Consider the following 25,104-nt stretch of genomic DNA (forward strand, 5'->3'; position numbering starts at 1 on the left):
GAAGACCCCTGTCTGATGTTTCCTGTTAAAGACTGGACTTTATTTTACAGTCATGTCTGGAAAGATCTGAATGACTGTGGAGAAGAACCTTTGTACATCGCCGAGTGGGATGGGATAACTCCGAATGTTCGCTATCGCGTGGTCGGCGATCACTCTAATAAGAAACAGGATGAGTGCGTCTACATATTCTGCTGCAAAGACAAGACGAAGCTCAGCGACCGCAGTGGGGTCATCCTACATGATGAACATCATGATATGTACGAGATGCGATTTTTGTTCAAGTGGTGTGATCTGGTTATGTTGAGCTCCCATTTCTCAATCATAAACAAAATGTTCAAGTGGTGCGACATGCGTGATGGATACAATAAAGTTAGAGTACAGCTATTCAACACAAAGAGATGCGCACGCACCAGCACATATGCTCTGCCGTCCCCGCCCATTCACTACAACCATTTATAAGCAGCAGTAAGTCACACCCATATCCTCAGAACGTCTTTATAAGCCATGGCTCAACATGATACTTCAGAGCGAGCTCACATCTGCAGCTCTGGAGTCTCTTTCGACTACGGATTTGACCCTCCTGATGACGATGCTACTGACCATATTCTGACAGACAAACCCTGGACATCTGATACCGATAAACAATGGTTAGATAAATTCTGCACTGAGCTTGGACAACGCAACCTGAGTTTCCTGACTGATCAGGGTGAAAGTACATCTACAGTGACTGATAAGGGTTTCATGCCCCAGACGGCTGCTTCACCGATGTTGGATTCAAAATCGTAAAAGCTATGATCGTAGTGCTACTGCAACACCTCATCGACATTAAGCAGAAGGAGGACTGCGAAGGCTGTGCGATAAATCATCCGAGCCAGCTGTAACATTCCTGCCTGTTTGAGCCCCCCCACATACTTCTTCGACACACACTTTGATGAGCTGACCCGCAGACTGTTTAAACCCAATCTCCGAACCATCGTAGACTACGCACTACGTCGGTGTGGGTTAAAGTCTCATCCTCAGCGAATTCAAGGAGCAGCCGGAGCTATTCTGCATGAATTAAAAGACGAGCCATTCATCACCGCTAAGCTACAAGAAAAGAGAGACAAACTTCTGGACAAATCCTGCGAGAAAGTTGTCAGCAAGACCGTTGATCTCTGGGAGGGTTTCTCTGTTGTGAATGGAGAGTAAGCAAGGCGTCATCATCATGGGTGGTGAATGTCCCCAAAAGTTTATCATAGAATTTTTGTTTAAAGGTCATTACAAAAGGCAGCTGATCGGATTGCTGAAAAAGATCATCGAAGATGCATCCAACCCAGAGGTTGATGATGATGATGATGATGATGATGATGATGAACACACAAGTCTAAGAAATCTCAAGAAAAACACGTATCTTTTAAGAGGCGTGGCTGATTCATGGGATGAAATGATAGACATTTGCATTGAAGGGACGGAGCCATACACCGTAACGATACAAAATTTTGGATATGATTTATGAAACAGGTAGCGGGTCCCGTACTGTCGACATCCTCTGTATCTGGACATATGTAATGGACGTATGTGTCTCATTGCGTTCAAAACACAACGTAGAAGCTTTTATCATTAACGATATTATCGAAACAACAGTCAACCATATCCTAGACCGTGATTTTAAGGGTTGCAGAGATTTTCTTTTCTGGCTAGAGCACAACTAATGTATCTTTATGGCTAGACTACAGCTGTTCTCCTTATAACATTTGTCTCATTTTACTTAGTACATGATACTATTTCATTTTATTAATTTATTACTTTTTACTTTGACCACGTTGTCATTATGTATCTTTCTGGCTAGACTACATCTTATGTCATTATATCATTTTACTTAGTTTGTAACCCCATTTCAATGTATTCTTTTATTCTTATTAGAGCATGCTGTCATTATGTAATCGCAATTCAATTTATTCTTTTAGCACCTATGGTATGCTGTCATTATGTATCCTGTTTTTAATATTTTTAATAAAAGATTGAATCACACTGTTTGTTTGACTTATTTTTGCACTAGTGTTGAAATAACATCATGTCGGAGCTCATGAAAAAAGCTTATTACACACCATCTAACCCCGGTTCTTTAGGCAGTAAAAAACGATTAAAAGACTCTGTCTTAAAGGATAGCGGAGTACATCTAACCAATAAAGAGGTTTCGGAATGGTTGGCCGGGGAAGACGCATACACATTACACAGAACAGCCCCCATAAAATACAAATGCAATAGAGTCGTAATATACAGAGTGGATACCCAGTTCCAAGCGGATCTCATGGACATGTCTGCCTATTCCAAGTATAATGCTAATAAATATTTGCTAACGTGCATCGACATATTTAGCAAGTACGCATGGGCTCGAGTGTTACAGAATAAGAGTGGGGTCGAGGTGACTAAAGTGTTTGAGTCTATACTCGGAGATGGACGTGTGCCGCAGAAATTGCAGACGGACCAGGGGAAGGAATTTTTTAACAAACATTTTCAAGATGTGATGAGAAAGCATGACATTAATCATTTCGCAACGGCTACTGATTTGAAAGCCAGCGTCGTGGAACGATTTAATAGAACACTAAAAAGTAGAATGTGGTGATTTTTAACGGCTACAAATTCCCAATGTTACGTGGATGTTTTACAAGATATTATGCAGGGCTACAACACCAGTTATCATCGTAGTATTAGGATGAGACCGGTAGATGTCAACAAAGAAAATGAGGGTGTGGTGTTTCAAAATCTTTACGGAGATATAAAGAAGAATGAAAAAGCCATTTTTAAATATAAAGTCAAAGACGTTGTTCGAATTTCTAAAGTGAGAGGCCCGTTCACCAAAGGATATTAACAGAACTACACAGAAGAATTTTTCACAATATCCTCATGTATTCCGCGCCAGCCGCCTGTTTACAGACTGTCTGATTATAAGGGGGAGGTCATCGACGGAGTTTTTTATGAAAAAGAGTTACAAAAAATAATTGTGAGCAAAAAACAAAGCATTTAAGGTGGAAAAGATTTTAGGGGCGAAAAAACAGGGGAGATCTACGCTTGTCTTAGTGAAATGGTTAGGATGGCCATCAAAATTGAATAGTTATGTTGACAAAAAAGCTCTGGTGGACTTGCAATCGCCTTAAAACACTTGAACAGGATTAGATCATTTGAGTAAACAGGGTACCATGGGCGACGACGGATTCTACGTTACGCTGCCGTGCAACGCTTCTTTGTCGATTTATCCGGAAAATCGTATCTCTAGTTACAGAACAAGGTTAGCGAGTCCTATCAACTTGAAAGGTAAATGGGAGGTCACACTCGTTGAAATTGAATATCCTAGAAGTTGGTACTCCTTTAATGATGAAGATGGAATTTTCGCCCTAAACACCTCCCCCGCACCAGTCCCGAAACATACACAACCTAGACCTGACGTCACACCATTTAAAGAATTATCAGAGTTTTCTGTATCGAGGAAGGTACAAATAGACAGTGGGTACTACGCAAACGTTCGTGACGTGGCCCGTGCGATAACTAATGTTCTTGTACCGACGGCTGTATTGACTCACGATCCTTTAAAAAACAAAGTGTATCTGGTTGCGAGACCTAACGACTCAGTAACCTTCTCTGGGAAACTCGTCCACTATTTTAGGAATGAATCCGGATGATGCTATCGGCCGTTTGGCCTACCATAAAGATGCTGATTTTACAATGAGACAAACTACATACGCTTCTCATCAAGCCGATATCAACATGGGTTTCTATACTATGTATGTTTACACTGACATTATCCAATATCAATCGGTCGGTGATTCGTATGTCCCCCTTTTGAGATGCGTACATATAACGGGTGAAAACAACGACACCGTCAGTGTTAGATACGACAAACCGCATTACGCATCGGTCAACAAGGAGCTCATCACAGATATTACCATCGAACTGAAGGACGACCAAAACCGCGAAATACCATTTTCTTGTGGCAAAGTCGTTGTAAAACTACACTTTAAACCATCAAAACAATCAATTTTTTAAAAATGGCGTATTACAACCCCCACGGGATGGATGCTACAGAATATGTTAACTATTACCAAAATCAGGCCGGTGGTGGTCTACCGGGATATTCAGGGGGAGGTGTTATGTACGGGGCGGGGTTAGGGGGGCTGTTTAGAGGGCTGTTTAGGATGGCCATACCGCTGTTGAAAAGGGGATTCAGTATCGCTAAACCCCACCTAAAATCGGCTGCTAAAAATATAGTATCCGACGTTATCTCAAACGCATTGTCAAGAACGTATAACGATAACGCTAAATCTCAACAGTTCAGGTTTGATGGTCATGGCTCGTAAGAGAATGTCTAAACTGCCGGGTATAAGGAGGCGTGGTCATTCGATAAAGAAAAAAACAAAGCGTGGACCCAAGAAACATTCAGTCATGCGCAGAATGCGTAAGAAGACTGTAAAGCGAAACGTATCAGTTAAAAGAACCATATTCTAACATGGCATTACTCCACCGCATGAGTGCATCAAGTTTGAGTTGGACTTATTTACGCTTCCTCTAACGCAGACGGTGATTGAGAAAAATGGATATTTAGAAGTACCTCCTTTAATCGGCTATATCGGACACTTCACCTTTGGAGTTTTTTATAGCAGGGAATGGCGACGATTATGTTGACCTAAATAACATGCTACTGTATCTACATCTTAAAATCACAAGACCTAATGGTGCTGATTTACCAGACGACGCCAAGGTCGGCCTGATAAATTACCCCGGAGCTACTATATTTTCACAAGTCGATGTGAGCCTGGGTGATTGTTTGATATCTCAGAGTTCTAGCACGTATCCTTATCGATGTATCATCGAGAGTCTGATCAACTACAGTAAAGATGCGCTGGAATTGCTTTTCTCTGCCGGCTTGTTTTACAAAGACACAGCCGGTCATATGGATGCAACTGACCCCGGCGGACATAACCGGGGGCTGACAAAGAGGGCCTCCTACACAGCGAACAGCAGAGTGGTGGAACTGTTGGCTCGTATTTACAGCGATATAAAAATTTATGTTGAATGGTGTTGACATTAAACTGCGGATGATCAGAGCCAAAGACGAATTCTGTCTGATGAGGGACGGCGATGCAGCGTACAAATTAAATATTATGTCAGCGAGCCTATTTGTCAAGAAAGTCTCTGTATCACCCCCTGTGAGACTGGGACATGCCCAGGCTTTGCTATCGACTACCGCAAAGTACCCGATAGATCGAGTTTTTCTAAAAAAATTCTCCATACCAGTGGGGTCCCGTGTTTCAAATCAAGAAAATTTGTTTTTAGGAACACTACCAAAATCTATCGTCCTGGCTATGGTCGATAACGATGCATTCACAGGAGCCTACAATAAAAACCCTTTCGCGTTCAAACATTACAATTTGGAGTTCCTAGCAGTCTACGTCGACGGGCAGCAATTTCCCGCCAAGCCGCTACAACCAAATTTTGAATCGGGAGCGGTGGTACGAGAATTTTATCAGCTAGCTATGGCATCTGGAAGACATCTTAAAAACCAAGCGCTCTCTATCGACAAGGATGACTTTCTTAATGGATACACCCTTTTCGCCTTCAACCCACGCCTGACGAAGAGTGCGGTCAGCACGTTAATTTATTAGTCTACGCTGTATTCAACAGTATCATTGAGGTCTCTAACCGCAGACAGGTCCTGGTCGATTACTATTAAAATGAACACCGTACAGCTCACCGGTATCATGGACAAAATTTCATGCAACGTTCATTTTCTCGGGGTGCTCCCGAGCGATCAATTACCTGAAACGCCATTAAGGAACTCACCATCCGCCGCAATAATTAACACTCACCCCGCACTGCTGCCAGGTGAACACTGGTCGGCTGTTTATTTACATAGCGGCGGTACCGGGTATTTTTTTGACAGTTTTGGAAATCCCCCTGACAGCGACCGCTTTCCAGGAGCCATCAAAAACTTTCTGCTAACCAACTCGTCTGAAGTAGTATATTCATCCAGACGTGTGCAGGATTTCACATCAGATACTTGCGGGCAACACTGTGTTTTTCTGTATCATTTGATCAACGGAAATTTTCATGTATTCAGTGCGTGCAAACGTGTAATACTCATATGAACCATGTTTGAGTTTTCAATTTGCATTGATTATAAATAAAGACTTAAAACTGAAATCTTTTTATTGTGTTTTTATTTCAAATTTTAAGCAGACAGAACATATACACATTTCATTAATCAAATATTAACAAACAAAACATTTTAAAATTCTAACCATTGACTTCGATCGATAGACAGCGATTTGAACATGGGATCTTCTGAAGCAGTTGACCTACGTGCTTTTTTCTTTTTGGTTTTTTAGAAATCCTTTCACGTTTTGCTGTAACAATATCAGAAGGACTTTCATATTCCGCTGTAGCAGTATCGGGTCTCTTTAAAGAATTAATTGCCCATCTAACATTATGATTCGGCACGGTAGAAAACGGAATGTTTAACTCTGCAAAGGCATGTATAAACTCCGACCATCCTGGGGGTTTTCTGTCATCGTGCTCCTTTTGTGGTGCTGTGACATTTTTTTAAATCAAATTGACCATGTGCGACCCAGGCATGGCTTTTCCCCTGAATACAAACTCCCCCGACTCATTCCATGCACTGAGTCCTTTAGCTTTAGACATTTTGTCTAATATGTATCAGCCGTTTTTCACACTTCTTGACAGTACATTCTTCAGAACTTCACTCACAACGTCATCCACACCTCCGTCGTCTTCAACACCAGTGTGGGGTTGTTCGTCTTTATGGTCGGGTTCAGAAATGGGTAGCGACAACGTTAAAACGTTACTCTCCCAATCGCCTTGTTTAACGATCGTCAAAAACCTGCTCAGGATGTTCTTGTAGAGTTTGGCTTTTTCGTACTGATTTAAATCAGACCGGAGTAAGATTTTTCTTATGGATGTATCCAGATCGTTCTCTACAACCTGTTGAATATTTTTGCGAACATTCTCATTTTTCAGCTTTTCCAGTTGATGTTGCGGTACTAAATACATTTTCTCGGCATACTCCATCATCAACCGCATCTAGATGATATTAAGCTGGAAATAAAGGGTACTGCTACGCTAAGAAGCAGTAAAAGAAATCCTCCAGTCTGAATGAAGACTCGCTTCTTGGCAGATATACCAATTTTTTTTTTTTTTCTCCTTGTCAGTTTTTGGTACAGCTGTCGATTGATAGGAATCGTACCATAGAGCATGTTAAGAGCCACTTCGCACAATGTTAAAATGAGTTTGTCGGACGCCGATTGCAAAATAAGGCGTCGTTGTTTATGAGTTGCTTTATGTATCAGTTTCAACAATGGTAGATGTTTACAAAGTCTTGCAGACATGACGACTGATCACGTTCTTCGTTTTTTCTGGAGATAAACCACTTGATGGTTGGAAAACAATCCCGTTCTGAGACAGAATTGCTCAGGAGTTTTTGCTTTATAGTCTATCATTAAATAACCGTAAGGTCGACTGGTTGCATCTTGATAGCACTCCATAAAGTATTTTGTGTTTCCAGGATACATTTGATGTCCTAGTACCGCTACTTAATTGGCATCCTGTGGGTTTTTAAACAAAATCATATAATTTGTGTTTAAGCTGATGGTTCTACTGGATTTGCCTTGGGCAAATACATTTTGCACTATATAAATAGCGCTGAGATTACGATGATGTACAAATTGAGTGAAAACCTTTTCGACCTGGTGCTTCGTTCAACAGGTTTTTATTTCTCACAATGTTTTTCAGTGTGGGCCAGGATGCATTGCGAACTGTCATGCGATGTCAAATAGCTGTTAACCAGACCAATAAGACTCTTTAAATGAATAGCTTGGGAATTTTTTGCGCTTAACGTTATACCCTTAGCCTTCATGCACACTTTACCTTTGGTCGTGCGATATACGTAAGATTTCGGACCGCTAGAGCAAAATTCTGTAATATAATCTCTGTCGTCTATTTCATTCGTCAGCTACCCCAAATGATCTCCCAGAGGGGGGTCCCAGTCCCCCTCCCTAGAGACAAATATAACGCTGTCAGTGTCGGAGTATAACAAGCGGTCGCCGAGTTTATCCATGAGTTCGTACAACTCAAGCCGGGCATGAGCCGTTGTAAAAGCTCCTACAAACACGTTAATGTCACGAGTCTGTCGAACTTCCCCTTTTGGGGGACGATGTTGGACAAGAGCCACATTGTCCGAGACAAAAGTAAAATAAGTCAGAGTGTCGGTTTCGCCAAAAACAATTCTGGTGAAATCTTCAGGGTCGTTCACAAGCTCAGTATGAGCTAACGATTCCCTCATAGAGAACCTTCCCCATAAGCTATTCAGCAATAGTTTATTGATAGCCCTCTGTGCGGGGTTGTGACTGATCTTTTCAGGGTCAAGACGAATACCCTCTTTTTCATAATATTCGCGTATATAAGACTCTTTGTCAGCATCAGTGACGACGTTTGACGGGTAACCGGACGCTTGTTGCTTCAGACATAAAAATGTCTTTACGTAATCGCAAAATAATGTGTCTGACCGTTGCGGAAAATGCCAAACTTCATCGATCGTAGCAATAATGTAACCATTCTCGATCGCTTTCAAAAGTTCAATACTGACCCAACACCCCGTGAGAGCCCTCTCGTCATCCGTTTGGGTACAGTCCGTTGTCTGGTTTTGAGCGTGCGCTCATTTACAGCATAACGGAAACATAAGTTTACCATCACATCTGTATGGGAGAACCAGGTGTAGTAATTTATGAGGCGGATAAACTCTAGCTTTGATAATACCGTAATAATTTTCGATCGGTTCAAAATCTTTGAAAATAATTTGCTAGCTTTTCCTAGCCAGACAGAAAGGATATAAGCTGGTAAAATCTACGTAACTTATTCTCTCGCCCTCAACCGTTTTGTGATACAGTTTATAAGCGTTAGTACAACCCCCAAACAGCGCCTCTCTCGGTTTCAGTCTCTCGGGCGCTGAATAAGTACTCATAAATTCCTTCACAGAAGGATCGGACCGCTTCATTTCCTCCCATTCGCATTCCCAAAGAACCTCGATTTGCAAACCGTAGGTATTCTGTAGAATTTCGACCTTTTCGTCAAACTGTCTCTTGAGATCCCCATAAGGTACCCCTGACATAGGATGTCGCTGATGGGGTTCAAAGCGGCACGAATGTCCATGATGGACACAACCGTTAAACTCTAACCTGTATCTCGACTCTCCCTCCTCGTAGAACCCATCTAAAAAGTAACGGCCGGTTGACACCTCGCGTTTACAGCGTGGTGAATGTCGTTTCGAGTCTTTTTTACATACTCGAGCCATTCGATCGACGCATTCAAGTAAGTCTTACTCTGTCAGACGTAAGCGTTATTATGCGTCAGAGCTAACGTATCTTTCTCGAGATAATGGGTTTTGAAGATGGCCATGCAACACCCAGCAAGTGTCGTCGAGTTGAACGGATCAAGTCCGGTACATATAATGAACGCCTCTCGGTATTTTATGCATGCTTCACGCAGTAACACGACATCATTCACACCGTAGTCATACAACTCCTTCCTGAAATTGAAAATTTTACCCTCAACGCCATTGTACCACGCATCAAACTTTACCTGTTCTTTATCGGACATGTCTTCGTAGTTGTAGAACTTTTTATCAGGGTACTTCCCCCGGTAATTTGCATTTTCTGGTCTATTGAAAAGATGCGGAAAATGCCCTTTTTCTGTCGTGGTCAAATTGAGTGCCGCTGGCATCTTAGACAGGGCCATCGGTATGAACGAGTAGCTGTCAATGTATCGTTGTGCAAATTCTTCGTCGTACATGAAGATTCATTTACATCCTTGCATTATAACATCGAGAGTGAGCCCGGCTTTGCAAAAATACTCCAGAATTAGAAAGGAGTCAAATCTGGACGCATAATGAGCTATGAAGCAGTATCCTTCATATCGGGGTTGTCTAAACCGCGAGATTAGTTTCGCTATGCAGTCCGGGCCTTCAGCCCAAATGTCTCACCTTTAAAAGTGATGTCACAGACAAAATTCATTTCGTGTCGGTCATTTACATATTGCGTTTCAAAGTCATAAAAAATGTATTTATTGCAAGGGTCCTTAGGTATGGGCTGTATGAAGCAATTGTGTGACCCCTGGTTGGGCAAATCTTCATTACAATGTATGCATCGATGGGGTGCATATTTGTGATTTTTGCTTTGACCTGTGACTACATATTGCCTACCGCAAAGTTTGCAATATTTTATAACGTCACACGCAGGATTTTCTGCACCGGGGGGTGTTTTTTTTTTTTTTTATGCATTTCATAGCAGTAACCCGACTTAGAAAACCGCAAACAATCGTCGCAGTGCATTGTTTTTTTAGGATGTTTATAACATTCCCCATCAAAACACACGTTGCAGATGTGTTTGCAATGATGGTTTCTACGGTTCGAGTAGCCTTTGTAGCAAAATTCACACACGTAGGTGGCACCGATGAACGCAGTTAAATTCAGAATCATATAGTAATGATCATTTTGCAAATAGAGACATACCGTTTTAGAGTGTGGGTTGTCGTGATTTTTGTATGTTTCTAATGACCCCGCGCTTGTAAAAAAAAAAAAAACAATTTTAATGCCTAGAAGAGACTCAAAGGACCGAATGTTGTCGAATCCAAATTGTTTTTGAATTGAGAAGCAGGCGTTGTTATGGATGGTCGCTGCGGTTCTTTTTTACTCATTCTCGGGTAATTGTGGGTTGAGAAAACGCACTAGTCAGATAGAGAAACATAAATTGTTTGAAACATTTGTCGGGCAAAATAGCGACATTTTTTTTTTCATTTGATGACCTGATCCAGAGCTAAATCTGTAAGTTTACGACGCGGGCGACCTCCTCGTCTATTCATGGCTACGTTAGCCTCGATTTTAACGGAATCGGGTGATTTTAGCATAGGTGCTGTAAGGGATAAATTGATTACAATATCTCGAGCATGTGAGACTATTTCGTCAAAAGCATTGTGTAAAAAAAAATGTGGTACGCTGCCAAATCTGTCGAGTTAATCTCCCTCAGATTCATGAGTCTTCGCAATTGTACGCTATTGAAACGAGGTCACAGTAAAACGCGGTAGTCGTTAATCAGACCACCCTCCCGAATCAACGTATCAATGTCTGATTGTGGTAGTGCCGACGTACCTGCAGGTTGATCGGATGATGTTGTATTGTTTGCCGATGCTCCGACAGTATCTGTAGGGAGAGCTGCGATGCTAGACAATGGATGCTGATTGTCAACATTAATGTTCGCATTAAATGTCGTTCCACGCCTATTATTTATTGCCCCGCCATTTTGTATTATGTTTACATAATGAGTGTTTAATAATTCCTGTAATCGTTCTGACAAATTAATATTTGGAAACCGTTCAATAGCTGATTCTAATCGTTCCAAATTAGATGTCTGATGCGCTGGTGCATCATCAAAAGACATTTCTACAGGGTCTGAATTCAAATTTATCAAATGCTGCAATCTGTCACACGTTTTGGGTACTCACGGTCTGCATTTCAAGCACGCTTTGTAACACGTCTGAGAGAGTTTGGTCTGGACGACTGCTATGTGTCTCGGCTGTGGAAAAACAGTTCTCTGTATCCATTTTAATTTTTTATTTTTAGGCCAAAAGCAAAAACATAATATGAAATATCACAAAATTACGAAGAAAAAAAACATCAAAACAAAACATTCAAAGTTACAATGCGAAAATCATAACAGTTGACAATAAAGACATTACAATTGCAAGGATAATCAAACCTAAAGAATACTGTTGAACTGAAATGCATACGTGAATCGTAATACATATATCTAGCTCGGGTGCGCTGCGGTGACCAAAGCACTGAGTAGACTCACCGATAATTATCTCTCTCTCATCTGATCATTCTCTGATCTTTCAACTCGCGCAAAATTCTCTTCGACAATTCTCTGCAATCTATGGATCTCGGCCTGTATAACACCTATTATTTCTCGATGTCCAACACCAAGCTCATCAATTCTATTGTGCACCGCTCCAAATTCCGCTCGCATTCCGTTGCGAATAGTTGCAAATTCAGCTGCCGATCTGGCACGATCCTCCTGGATGCACGCGCCCAATGAGTCCAATCTGCCGCCAATAACGTCCAATCTGTTACCAATAACGTCCAATCTGCTCTGAATAGACAACGTGTCCTCTGCTGGTCTGTTACGACCAGCGGCGAGGGTGGCTTCTATTCTGTTATTAGAGGCAAGGACTGCTTCTATTTTGTTAACGAGCTCGTGATTCCAACGAGCACCCCCTCGCTCTTCTTCTTGTTCTTCCTCTTCTCCTTCAGACACGTTGTGAAAAGGATAGGGTGTTTGTCTACCTCTTACTGTCGACTCGTCGTCTCGATCACTGGTCCAAGATGAACAGTCCCACGAGTTCACTTGCGATTACGTCCAGGCCGAAAGATCGTCACCGGTCCCAACACATCTGTCTGTATAGAAATATAATAAACTCAATTTAAATATAAACTCAAATTAAAGGTTGACCATTAATTGCACATACAACGTTTTGACTAACGCGGGATATTCTATATAAACTCTCAATTTTATATTTTTGGCATATTAATTTTAAAGAATAATAAGGAAGAAAATAAAAAAGTTAGATTTTAGCATAAACAGGATTAAAATTGTAGTAAAACAGTAGAAAATAGTATTATTTTCACCTTCGTCTGAGTCTTCGACAATATTTGGGCTATCTGCTACTGAAAAATAAAACAAATTTGTAAATTTAATTTTGTATACATTTATAAAAAATATAAATTTGTAAATTTAATTTTGTATACATTTATAAAACATAAATAGCATTAATATGTACTTACAGCGGTCGATGGCATCGAATGCTCTCTGTTCAGCATTTGAGGCTATAACAAAAACAAAGCGACATATGTTTTATATTGAGTAAACACATTCGCATAGCATGAACACACCACCCGACACCCCGGACGGTAAAAGTGTTCTAGCGACAGCAAATACTATAGTGTGTCATGCGTATCTTTACCGCCGCTGTGACACACCCCAGAAGTGCTGGGTGGGGTATATTTTCCAATTGATGCATATTTAATGCCATATCGGCATCTGTGACTAAACATGATTACAATAAGACAAATGGCTTAAAATGACCATTTTGTAACAAATAACATATCCCAGCAGATTAATATAAAATTTAAAAATGTGATCGTCGAATTGGTTCAAATTACATACACAACAAAACATACACATTTAATAATCAAATACTGAATATCTGTTTTTCTCAGATTGGCCATAACATTGTAATATTAGCCCATTTATACTACCTACAAATCAATAACGCTACACTTCAAAAATAAAACAATTTAAAACATAAAAATAAAATAATAAATAAAACAATTTTATATATAATGTGTATAACATCGAACAACAAAGCATACACATTTAATAATCAAATACTGAATATCTGTTTTTCTCAGATTGACCATAACATTGTAATATTAGCCCATTTATACTACCTACAAATCAATAACGCTACGCTTCAAAAATAAAACAATGAATTAATTAAAAAAATAAATAAATAAATAAATACAAACCCGATTCCAAAAAAGTTGGGACACTGTACAAATTGTGAATAAAAAAGGAATGCAATGATGTGGAAGTTTCAAATTTCAATATTTTATTCAGAATACAACATAGATGACATATCAAATGTTTAAACTGAGAAAATGTATCATTTTAAGGGAAAAATAAGTTGATTTTAAATTTCATGGCATCAACACATCTCAAAAAAGTTGGGGCAAGGCCATGTTTACCACTGTGTGGCATCCCCTCTTCTTTTTATAACAGTCTGCAAACGTCTGGGGACTGAGGAGACAAGTTGCTTAAGTTTAGGAATAGGAATGTTGTCCCATTCTTGTCTAATACAGGCTTCTAGTTGTTCAACTGTATTAGGTCTTCTTTGTCGCATCTTCCTCTTTATGATGCGCCAAATGTTTTCTATGGGTGAAAGATCTGGACTGCAGGCTGGCCATTTCAGTACCCGGATCCTCCTTCTACGCAGCCATGATGTTGTAATTGATGCAGTATGTGGTCTGGCATTGTCATGTTGGAAAATGCAAGGTCTTCTCTGAAAGAGACGACATCTGGATGGGAGCATATGTTGTTCTAGAACTTGGATATACCTTTCAGCATTGATGGTGCCTTTCCAGATGTGTAAGCTGCCCATGCCACACACACTCATGCAACCCCATACCATCAGAGATGCAGGCTTCTGAACTGAGCGCTGATAACAACTTGGGTTGTCCTTGTCCTCTTTAGTCCGGATGACATGGCGTCCCAGTTTTCCAAGAAGAACTTCAAATTTTGATTCGTCTGACCACAGAACAGTTTTCCACTTTGCCACGGTCCATTTTAAATGAGCCTTGGCCAGAGAAAACGCCTGCGCTTCTGGATCATGTTTAGATACGGCTTCTTTTTTGACCTATAGAGTTTTAGCCGGCAACGGCGAATGGCACGGTGGATTGTGTTCACCGACAATGTTTTCTGGAAGTATTCCTGAGCCCATGTTGTGATTTCCATTACAGTAGCATTCCTGTATGTGATGCAGTGCAGTCTAAGGGCCCGAAGATCACGGGCATCCAGTATGGTTTTCCGGCCTTGACCCTTACGCACAGAGATTGTTCCAGATTCTCTGAATCTTTGGATGATATTATGCACTGTAGATGATGATAACTTCAAACTCTTTGCAATTTTTCTCTGAGAAACTCCTTTCTGATATTGCTCCACTATTTTTCGCCGCAGCATTGGGGGAATTGGTGATCCTCTGCCCATATTGACTTCTGAGAGACACTGCCACTCTGAGAGGCTCTTTTTATACCCAATCATGTTGCCAATTGACCTAATAAGGTGCAAATTGGTCCTCCAGCTGTTCCTTATATGTACATTTAACTTTTCCGGCCTCTCATTGCTACCTGTCCCAACTTTTTTGGAATGTGTAGCTCTCATGAAATCCAAAATGAGCCAATATTTGGCATGACATTTCAAAATGTCTCACTTTCAACATTTGATATGTTATCTATATTCTATTGTGAATAAAATAAAAGTTTATGAGATTTGTAAATTATTGCATTCCTTTTTTATTCACAATTTGCACAGTGTCCCAACTTTTTTGGAATCGGGTTTGTAAAACAATTTTATATATAACATCGAAATGCAACAAATTAATAAGTATTTAGCAGATTTCAAAATACACACGCACACACACACACACACACAATTAATGTGTCCCTTCAAAATGAAAGTAAAACCACCAGCCGGAAACCGAGAGCAGAAATACAGAGTGTAAACACAGATGCGTCATTTTACGTAAGCGGAAATTACGCATATACAGCGTCATCAAAACAGTAATGGCGGCTTACATGATCTGACGGCTACAAATAATGAACTGAGATTTAACAAACTTTAGCAGACGTTGTCATGTACAAAGAATCAAAGAAGCAGTCGAATCAACGCAAATTAAAAATAAGCAAACCACCGTACACTAGCCCATGCAACCACGACAGTTTACCATCGACTCGTAATAACACCATTATGAATATTACGTTTCATCAATGTCCCGCTACTCACTATTGCATTGGCATCAAATAAACAATTAATATACATAAAAAAATATATCCCACAATTAATGTGTCCCTTTAAACTGAAAGTAAAAAACACCAGCCGGAAACCGAGAGTAGAAATACAGTGTAAACACAGATGCGTCATTTTACGTAAGCGGAAATTACGCATATACAGCGTCATCAAAACAGTTAATGAACTGAGATTTAACAGACTTTAGGAGCCAGTGTCATGTACAGAAAATCAAAGAAACAGTCGAAACAACACTGTTTACATAATCTACATAATAATAACACCATTATGAATATTACAATTCATCAATGTTCTGCTACTCACTATCACACTGACATCAAATAAACAATTACATCCGGAATATCTCCAAGGAAATATCCGTACGAGAAAGGTCCATTTATCGTTTGATCATTCGTTTTTGATTTAATATAGAAAATGAATGTTCGACCGATACGTGTACCAAGAAATCAGTCATTTCCATGCTTAATGACAATAAATGATAAAAAAACACATCACAGGCCTAAGGCCCCAATTATGAAGAAAGTTTTGAAATGTTTTACTTACAGCTTGGCATTTTTTCTGTTGGAAAAAGTTGAGAAGACGAGACGAAGAAGTCCGTAGTTTCACAACCGTCCGACTGATTTTCCTTGAATTTTCTGCAGCGTTTATATCTCCCCTTGCTCGAAAGGGTAGGGGGTCTGGGGGTCTTTCCACCCTCAGGCTATAGTTAATGCTTTATTAAACTTTTTAGGTTTCATTCTTTTTATTAGAAATAACATAACACTTATAACACTTTAGATTATATAAATATAAGGAGAATATTTTCAATACCACTGAATGCATATCCACTGATCGAGAAAAAAAAAAAAACACTCTTGTATATATATTTATATATATTGTTTTATGATGCGTCTCTAAGCACCTTTACCTTATTTTTATTATTCTCAGGTTAGGTAAGCAAGTGAAATCTGATCTCAATTATAAGCATTTTAAAATACGTACAATCAGACAGAAGACTTCTCCGTGGTCTGTTCAGGCTCAACGACTTAAATTAATGCCACATGAGGCCGTGTTTAGTTATAAAGTTATAAGTTCATTTATTTATTACATTAGTATTTCTAGCATTACATATATTCTACAAACATTCTATACAAGTAATTAAATAAAGTATAAGTATTAAAAAGGTCTTCAGTTGAGGCAATATCAGCGATGTAGGCATCATCAGCATTGGTTCTGGTGTCGGAGAAGCTCCTCAGGTGCGAAGCAGCCCCTCCTGTTCTCTTCTCATTCCAGGCTTTTATAGACTATCTGACCTCTTGATGTCATCTTCTTTGGAATTCCCCTCATCTGTCTATATATAGAGGTCTTGTCTCTTTGTTCTCAGACTCTTCTCCTCCGCTGCATCCTGCGCTTCTGATCAAGACATCCTTCAACGGTAATGATTACCTTTCTTACTAATACAGGTTATGTCTGTACTGTTCTACTAGCATGCTTTATTAAAATCTTAAAACGACAGTTGTAGTGTCTTCCTTTATAAACATATTCTTAATAAAGCTTTACAACAATTGTGTTTTGTCTCTTTTCTTTATAAACTACATTCTTATTAAAGTACTATTACAATAACAGTTGTCTTGTCTTCTTTAATAAGTAATTAATATATGCTTTAATAAAGGCGTTACAATACCAGTTGTCTTTCATTCTTTAATACAAACATCTGTTGTTGGGGTTTTTCTTTTTTCTACATTCTTTCATATAAAAAATTTCTTCTGTTTTTCTTACACATCATTTCCAACAAGCTATCCGTTATAATTTTTCTTTTATAAACAGATATCACTTATGACAGCTGTATTTCATAAACAGATAACATCTTTTCACTTGTTTACACACAAACAAGTTATCTAACATGTCTCTTCTTCCAATATATCGCTTTTCACAGGTTTTTTTAATATAAACAGTTATCTCTCATAACTCTCTTTCACTGTTTACACACAAACAAGTTATCAAAACATGTCTCTTCTTCCAATATATCTCTTATGACAGCTGTCCTTCATAAACGGCTATCTTTTGTTTTTCTCTGTAAGTCAAACATCTGTTTTTTTCTTCATCTTAAAATATATATATAATAAAGAACGGTTATCAAATGCATGTTCTCAATGTGACCAGCAGGCGGAGCCAATGTTCTATTTTACTTATACTGATCATTGTGCAGATGGCTGTATAGCTCTGTAGAAAATCTACTTAACGTCATTAAAATTATACCGTCATTGGTACAATTAATAAAATATAGCTTTACATAAAAATCATGAAGGCATTTCTTGTTTTAACCCTAATACGCATTGTTAGGCTGAAAGTGCACGATGAAAGGTCTATTGTGTTTTAAAACCGCTGATACCCCATATCCAGCGAAATAATCATTAACCCAAGAACTGTGCGAGGGTTCTTGCCTAAGGCCTGGTAAATGCTGAGCTATGAAGAAAATCATGAATGCGATTCTTGTTTGAAGTCAAACACATCTACTGAATACCTACATTTAAAGCGTTCGATATTACATGATCAGTGGGTGAACATCCTCAAGGCAGTGTCTCTGCTGGATGGCTCTCTGCTGCACCAGCGGGGTCGAATCCAATAGCCGGTGTCACAGCGGTGGCACAAAAAAAGAACACATATGATGCTACAGAATGCTGCGCGTCAAAAAATACTATTGTTGAGACATGTGAAAAGATGCTAACCCCTCAGGCATATCGCGAGTGTGGGACTATTGCAAAGAAGTAAAATAAGGGCATTGTTTCATCGAGTCGATCGCATCATGATCTCCAGATGCAACAAAACACCCTTTGATATAAGCATTGTTTTGCAAGAAGTCACTTACACGGCGAGTAAAAACTACATCTTCTGCTCTCTGAAAAATGTGAGTTGTTTTATAAATTACACTTTATAAATTATTTTATAAGCATTTAAAGGTGAATGTTTTTAAATGAACATTTTTGAAACGTGTGTGTGTGTGTGTGTGTGTGTGATTCATGCCACCGATTATGTTGTCTAGAAATAGATTCAATGTTTGACCTAACCATAGTTTATTCCCATGAGCAAAACAACTTTTTAAATTAAAAAAATGAAGAAAGTTTACTGTGATAGATGGGGATAGATTATACAGAAAAAGAAAAATCCCTTTTGCATTGACATTGTTAAAATAAATATTCTTTTACTTACATGAACACATTTTTAAAATTTATATTTTATATATAATCAGTCTCATTAAATTTAGTAACTTTTTTTTATTATTCAGCGTGTTATAATCTTTTGGAGATGTGAATGTTTTTCACTTTTTGAAATGCGTGTGTGTGTGTGCGTTTGTGTGTGTGCAATTTATCTTTTATCTGTGTTTTATCTATTTTATAAAATATACCATGTTTATTCTTTTGTTATTTTGATCCGGCTGTTTCTTCATTGAAATATTATTTTTGTTGCTTACACAGAGAGTATGTGCCGGAATGCGGATGTCTGTTCAACACATGCGTGACCCTCAACCTTTAAAATTACCCCCAGGAACTCCAATGTGGCATCAAAGTTCAAAAATCATCCATTTGTTCCACTCGCAAATGACCCACAGGTCAATACCATAGATATTTCAAAATGCAGAGAATCAATGGACATATTCATAACCCATGTCAAAGGTCAACCACCATTTAAATTCCATAACCCCAAGGTCATGGAGTTCATACAGCGGTCAACTATGGGGGGGATGGGGTAATATTTGGGTGGTCCTGTGGGGGAGGGGTCAAGGTCATATGTCAGAGGTCAAAGGTCAAAGTAATTAATAATTTTTTGTCATATGTCGCAGTATATTTACTACTAATATCTTAATTTGTGCTTGGAAGATGAACAAAGGTCTTACGGGTGTGGAACAACATAAGGGTGAGTAATTAATGACAATTTTAATTTTGGGGTGAACTAACCCTTTAAGAAACGAGAAAATAGCACTTGCTTTAACCAACACAATTCCTTTAATGAATTTGTTCAAAAATTAAATGATCACTTTTCATTTACCCTGATGCTATCCCAGATGTGCACATCTGCCTTTCTTCAGCAGAACACAAACATTTTTAGAAAGAAATTCAAGATCTGTAGATGCATATCATGAAAATAAAAGACTGCAATCATTTGGAAAGTCCAAATGTAATGAATACACAACCTGATCAATTAATGTCTTATGTAACAAAACAATAGGTGTAAAAAGGAACAAATTAAGCTAAATAAAAAAAGCTCTTCCTGTCTGCACCAATCCATTGCGTAGCTGTGTAACAAGTATGTTGGCATGTTGAACGTCACTCTGACGTATCAGAGCCCTGGTGAGAAGCACTAGCTGAGAATGTTTTACTTATTGATTTGTTTCTGTAATCTCAATGGTGGAAGCCATTTTCTTGCATTCTATGCATCCTAAAAAAATGCCTGAATTTCCTCCAGATTAAAAATATGCATTTGTGTTCTGATGAAGTCATATACTTGGATGGCATCAGGATAAGTAAATGAATGAGAATATTTATTTTTGAAACCAAACTGCAAAAAAATAATGAAAAAAACAATGTCAAAGAGGAAAGTGTAAATTGTACAGTCCAATGAGAGAAACTGTGAATTAATCATAAGAAAATATTACATTACACCAACTTTGGATAGATCTGGCAAGAGGTCTGATGAAACTGGTCAACACGCCCAGATCCGAGAAGAAAACATATTAAGAAAATGTTAGTGACAATATATTGCACTTGGAAAAAGATAGTTATCATTAACAAGTCAAGTCAAGTCAAGTCACCTTTATTTATATAGCGCTTTTTACAATGTAGATTGTGTCAAAGCAGCTTTACATTGATAACTGGTACATTATTTGGCTGCACAGCAGCTCTTAAAAGAATAGTGTCAATGCAGGCAGATCAAAGCACTGTTGAATATCAAATGTCAAGTCAAATGTCAAGTGTCCCCAACTAAGCAAGCCAAAGGCGACAGCGGCAAGGAACCCAAACTCCATCAGGTGACATCAGGTGGCAGACAAGTGGCAAATAGGTGTTTAAATGGAGAAAAAAAACCTTGGGAGAAACCAGGCTTAGTCAGGGGACCAGTTCTCCTCTGGCCAACAGTGCTTTGTTATGATTCAGGTAGCTATCATAAGTCCGACAGGATCGCAACATTCAAAGTATTTATTCCAGTTCCATCCAATTGAGGATCGTATTCATCACGGCGGTATGGACGGTTGTTGAGGAACTGTGTCGTGGCTGTCGTGCCACACTACACTGCTTTTAAATTAAACATAATTAAACTGTTTAGTTGTATGTTTTTTTGTTTTGTTTTGTTTTTTTACATAATTAGAGACTTGTAAACTACATAAAAGAGGGTGAATGTTTGTTACAGTAGAAAAAAAACAAGACAAAATATCATCTTAACAAAAGCAGGGGTGTGTAAAAGATTGTGTGATTGTGTGTTTTCCGGGTAGCCACAGAAGAGTGAATAATTAAGTGATTGAGTGTGTGTCTGTAAGCTATGGGTGTATTCTGTATGCTATTGGAAACATGCATGTGAATTTGCATGTGCCTCATAAATGCATAGATAGTACTGCATGTGTTACATGTGTGCACAAAGTTTGAAAAAGTATGACTCTGATCTTACTAAATCAGAAATACATGTAAATCAATTTTAGGGTTCCTATAAAAGAAAATCAAAACACTTTTGCAATATTACCTCTTTATACTACAGTTCAAGGCAGGTCCAAGTAGTTCCAGGCATCTTGAGGATTTATTTGACCGCATTACAGCTCCATATCACTTCGCCAAACGATTTCAGTTATCTCAAAGGTCCTTAGAGCCTAAAAACCGCAAAAGAACCAAACCCCACAAAGAAATTGATAAAGTAAATAAATAACAAACAAGAGGATAAAAATGACAAACTTTTCTCAGGTTTTATTGTCTATGGAACGCATACTCCTTTGAAAATCATATTTCATATGTTACAAAAACAGCCTTCTTCCACCTCAGAAACATTGCTAAGATACGGAATATGTTATCTGTTTCAGATGCAGAAAAGTTAGTTCATGCTTTCATGACGTCTAGACTAGATTACTGTAATGCATTACTAGCTGGTTGTCCTGCTTCCTCAATAAACAAGCTACAATTGGTACAAAATGCAGCTGCTAGAGTTCTTACCAGGTCAAGAAAATATGATCATATAACACCAATTTTATCATCTCTTCACTGGTTACCTATTAAGTTCCGTATCGATTATAAAGTACTGCTAATGACCTATAAGGCTCTAAGTGGTTTAGCTCCTGTGTACTTAACTGACCTTTTATCGCCCTACAATCCTTCACGCTCTTTAAGATCACAAAACTCTGGACTTCTGGTTGTACCTAGGATAGCTAAGTCCTCTAAAGGAGGGAGAGCGTTTTCACATTTGGCTCCTAAACTCTGGAATAGCCTTCCTGATAATGTTCGGGGCTTAGACTCGCTCACCCAGTTTAAATCTAGATTAAAGACACATCTCTTCAGCCAAGCATTCACATAATCCATCTCATATCAGATCAATTGCACATGACTATCTTTGCTTAATGTTATGAACAGCAGCTATGCTAATTATTCTCCATTTGCTTTTCTGTTTTACCTCGGGACGCCCGTCCCGAGGTGACTAGAGAGTACATCAGTTTCAGTTTGGATCCAGCCTCTTAAGAAGACCTCAGATGACTAAAACTTTGGAAGAGACGGCGCCAACTCCTGCGAGGACTTCAGAAGATGCAACATCTGGATCAACACGCACATTCACATTCTATAAATCCTAATTATTGTTAATATGTAATTCATTTTTCCAGGAGCTCTTTGAATTAGCAACGGAGGACTGGGATGAGATGTGTAATAAATAATTACACACAAGATCGTTTTAATGACAAAAACCTAAAAAATGTCTTGAAATACAACATCTGAACAATATCTTGAGGTGTGGTGACCGAGGAGGAATAACTGACGACAGTTATTCCTAAACCTATAACGTTAAAATCGGAGTTTGGAGAACACTGACTAGTGAAATGCTTCACCAAATGCTTTCGAGTCACGAAAAAGTCGATTTTACAAGTTGAGCGCAACATAATGAAATAACAACAAAGAAATAATCTTACCTTGAACAGTTTCCTTCTTTAGCACACGCAGACCGTTGATTGACCGCAGCGCTTTCAGCGTTGCCAGATCTTGCGAGATAAATAAGCAACCAGGCCTGTGAAAACAAGCCCAAAACAAGCGACTTTTTCTATGGAGCCCCCCCTAGGTTCCGGGAAGAGAAAAATAAATAAACTGTGTGCACGGTTTTACAATCCGTGGGGACGGATTTTAAACTGTGGGTACAGATTGTCAATTTACATCCATGTGGACAGATTGGTAAACTGTGCGCAGTTTTACAAAACTGCACACACGGTACAGTTTATTTATTTTTCTCCCCCCTGAGCTTCAGGACAATGACCACAAGAGGGAGTTAAAACACCTTTTAACATTATTTAACATTAGAAAACTGATGTGATATCAAATATAGACTGATGTACCAAGTACATTATATACACAGTAAACATCTGATAATTAAAATTTGCACACACAAATAAATATCATCCTGAATTCACATATTCTTTATTTATTATTGCAGGGACTGCAGAAGATCCCATTTTTAAATAACTATAACCCAGAAACAGGAGAAATTATTGATGATCTTAGTGTGCAGCAATAAAGTGGCTCCTGCTCTGATAAACAAATGAGTGAGTTAGAAAAGACTTAAATAAACTAAACTGGTTTAAAAACCATTCCAGTCAAAACCATTTGAACAGGTGAGGATGAGGCTTGGTCTAAAACATTTTTCTTAAGACTCATAACACTTTAGCCTCATATATATGAAGAATAACACCACCATTATCTTTCAAGTTGCTTCAGGTACCAAGGTGCAAATTAAAAAATATTTAACAACATAAATTTGTCTGAGCTGAACCTATGAAATATCTGAAAATATCTTAAATATCCTGAAACATTCAACATGTTTTAGTTCTACATCCAGACATTCTTGATGGCCCACATTCAAACAAGAACATAATAAAACCATATAAATAATCAAAACAAACATAACAAAAACTTGTGTGAAAGAATGTAACTATCCTCTTGTTTAGTTGAGGAGAGTGTGGTGACCCAAAGAGGGCCAATCAAAGTCAAATGTCAAAGTGGCATATGAGCTTAAGACGCCACAGGACAGGGACAGAGTAGGCAGTTTCACTCTCTGTAGAACATGGCCTTGTGCCGATGTCTTCAGGTGTATCCTTATACCTCCACTGCTGTTTCCTTCATGTGTAGAGGCCAGAGCTTGTGCTGCAGAAAGAAAAGGTAAGATTTTCTAATGAGGGATACGGTCAAATTATACTTCAGCTATAACACTAGAAGATGGATACCTAGCACTCCCTAAATCCTATTAAATATTACACTACTTTGAGGATTATCATCATTCATCAAAAACAACTTTCCTTCTTAGCATCATATCCTGGCTCTAATAAAAAAGATACAGTAACAGTGCTTACCTTAATTAAAATTCATCTTCACTGTCTTCATCTGCATCCGTCTCCCTGCTCTCTGATGCTCCACTCACAGAGTACATGCGACTATTGAAACTCTGGAACATCTCTTGGCTGGGGGGAAAAGTCCTTGCAGCATAAGCCTTGTCTTCTCAGTCCGTATTTTATGTGGAGTATGCTGCTGAGAGTTTCTTGTCCCATTCTGTTCCTCAGTTTGGACTTGACCAGGCTCATCTGTGAGAACACTCGTTCTACATCAGCATTGCTCAAAGGCATCGCAAGCAATGACAGAGAAAAGAGGGCAAGTGTTTTGAAAGTGTGGTCTCCACTGCTGTCTTTGTAATTGAGCACTTCAACCCAAAAGGCCTCTGCCTGGCTGTCCTCCTTGTTTGTCCATGGGAGATATGCAACAGCCTGATACTGTGTTTCAAGAGCTGCAAGATCACCAGAGTAGAGCTTCAGCATTGAGACTGAGCTGATCTGTGGTTTAGTTTGTGACAGGATGACAGTCGGAGTGAACACAGTCATAGATTTCCATATCTGGATGTTAGCTGGGAGTCTCTGTTGCACTTGTCTGCCCGCTTCCACCAAGAAGTCACGGCACCTGCTCTTCATATTTCTCTCAGCCGTGTTCTACATTCTTGCCTCATCCAATGCCATCATGAAGGTGACCCCATAATTGACTGCACCCACAGGTAACAAAACACTGGGGTCTGTTATGTCAGTTGCAAGCAGTTGTTCATCTGATGTGGGGATCATTCCAGGTCTCACCACTCTGGAGATGAGGCAGCAAAAGAAAAGAAGCAGACACTCCAACATTTTGAATGGATTGCCCCTGTCCTGCTGGAACAGCTTGTTGATCCTGTT

At 39.0% G+C, this 25,104-nt stretch overlaps 1 protein-coding gene and 1 long non-coding RNA gene across 3 annotated transcripts in view; one reads left to right on the plus strand and one right to left on the minus strand.

The window, feature by feature from the left end:
- LOC127508300 (tripartite motif-containing protein 16-like) overlaps positions 1-25,104 on the plus strand; it is a 102,751-nt gene that overhangs the window by 49,119 nt on the left and 28,528 nt on the right. The window lies entirely within an intron of this gene.
- LOC127508308 (uncharacterized) lies at positions 6,178-23,625 on the minus strand. Its single transcript, XR_007928770.1, has 5 exons — positions 22,816-23,625; positions 21,393-21,516; positions 12,884-12,925; positions 12,728-12,766; positions 6,178-12,496 (listed from the first exon to the last, which is right to left on the minus strand). It is a non-coding gene; the product is annotated as an uncharacterized LOC127508308 (long non-coding RNA).

The sequence above is a fragment of the Ctenopharyngodon idella genome, chromosome 3 (assembly GCF_019924925.1).
Source record: "Ctenopharyngodon idella isolate HZGC_01 chromosome 3, HZGC01, whole genome shotgun sequence".
NCBI lineage: Eukaryota > Metazoa > Chordata > Actinopteri > Cypriniformes > Xenocyprididae > Ctenopharyngodon > Ctenopharyngodon idella.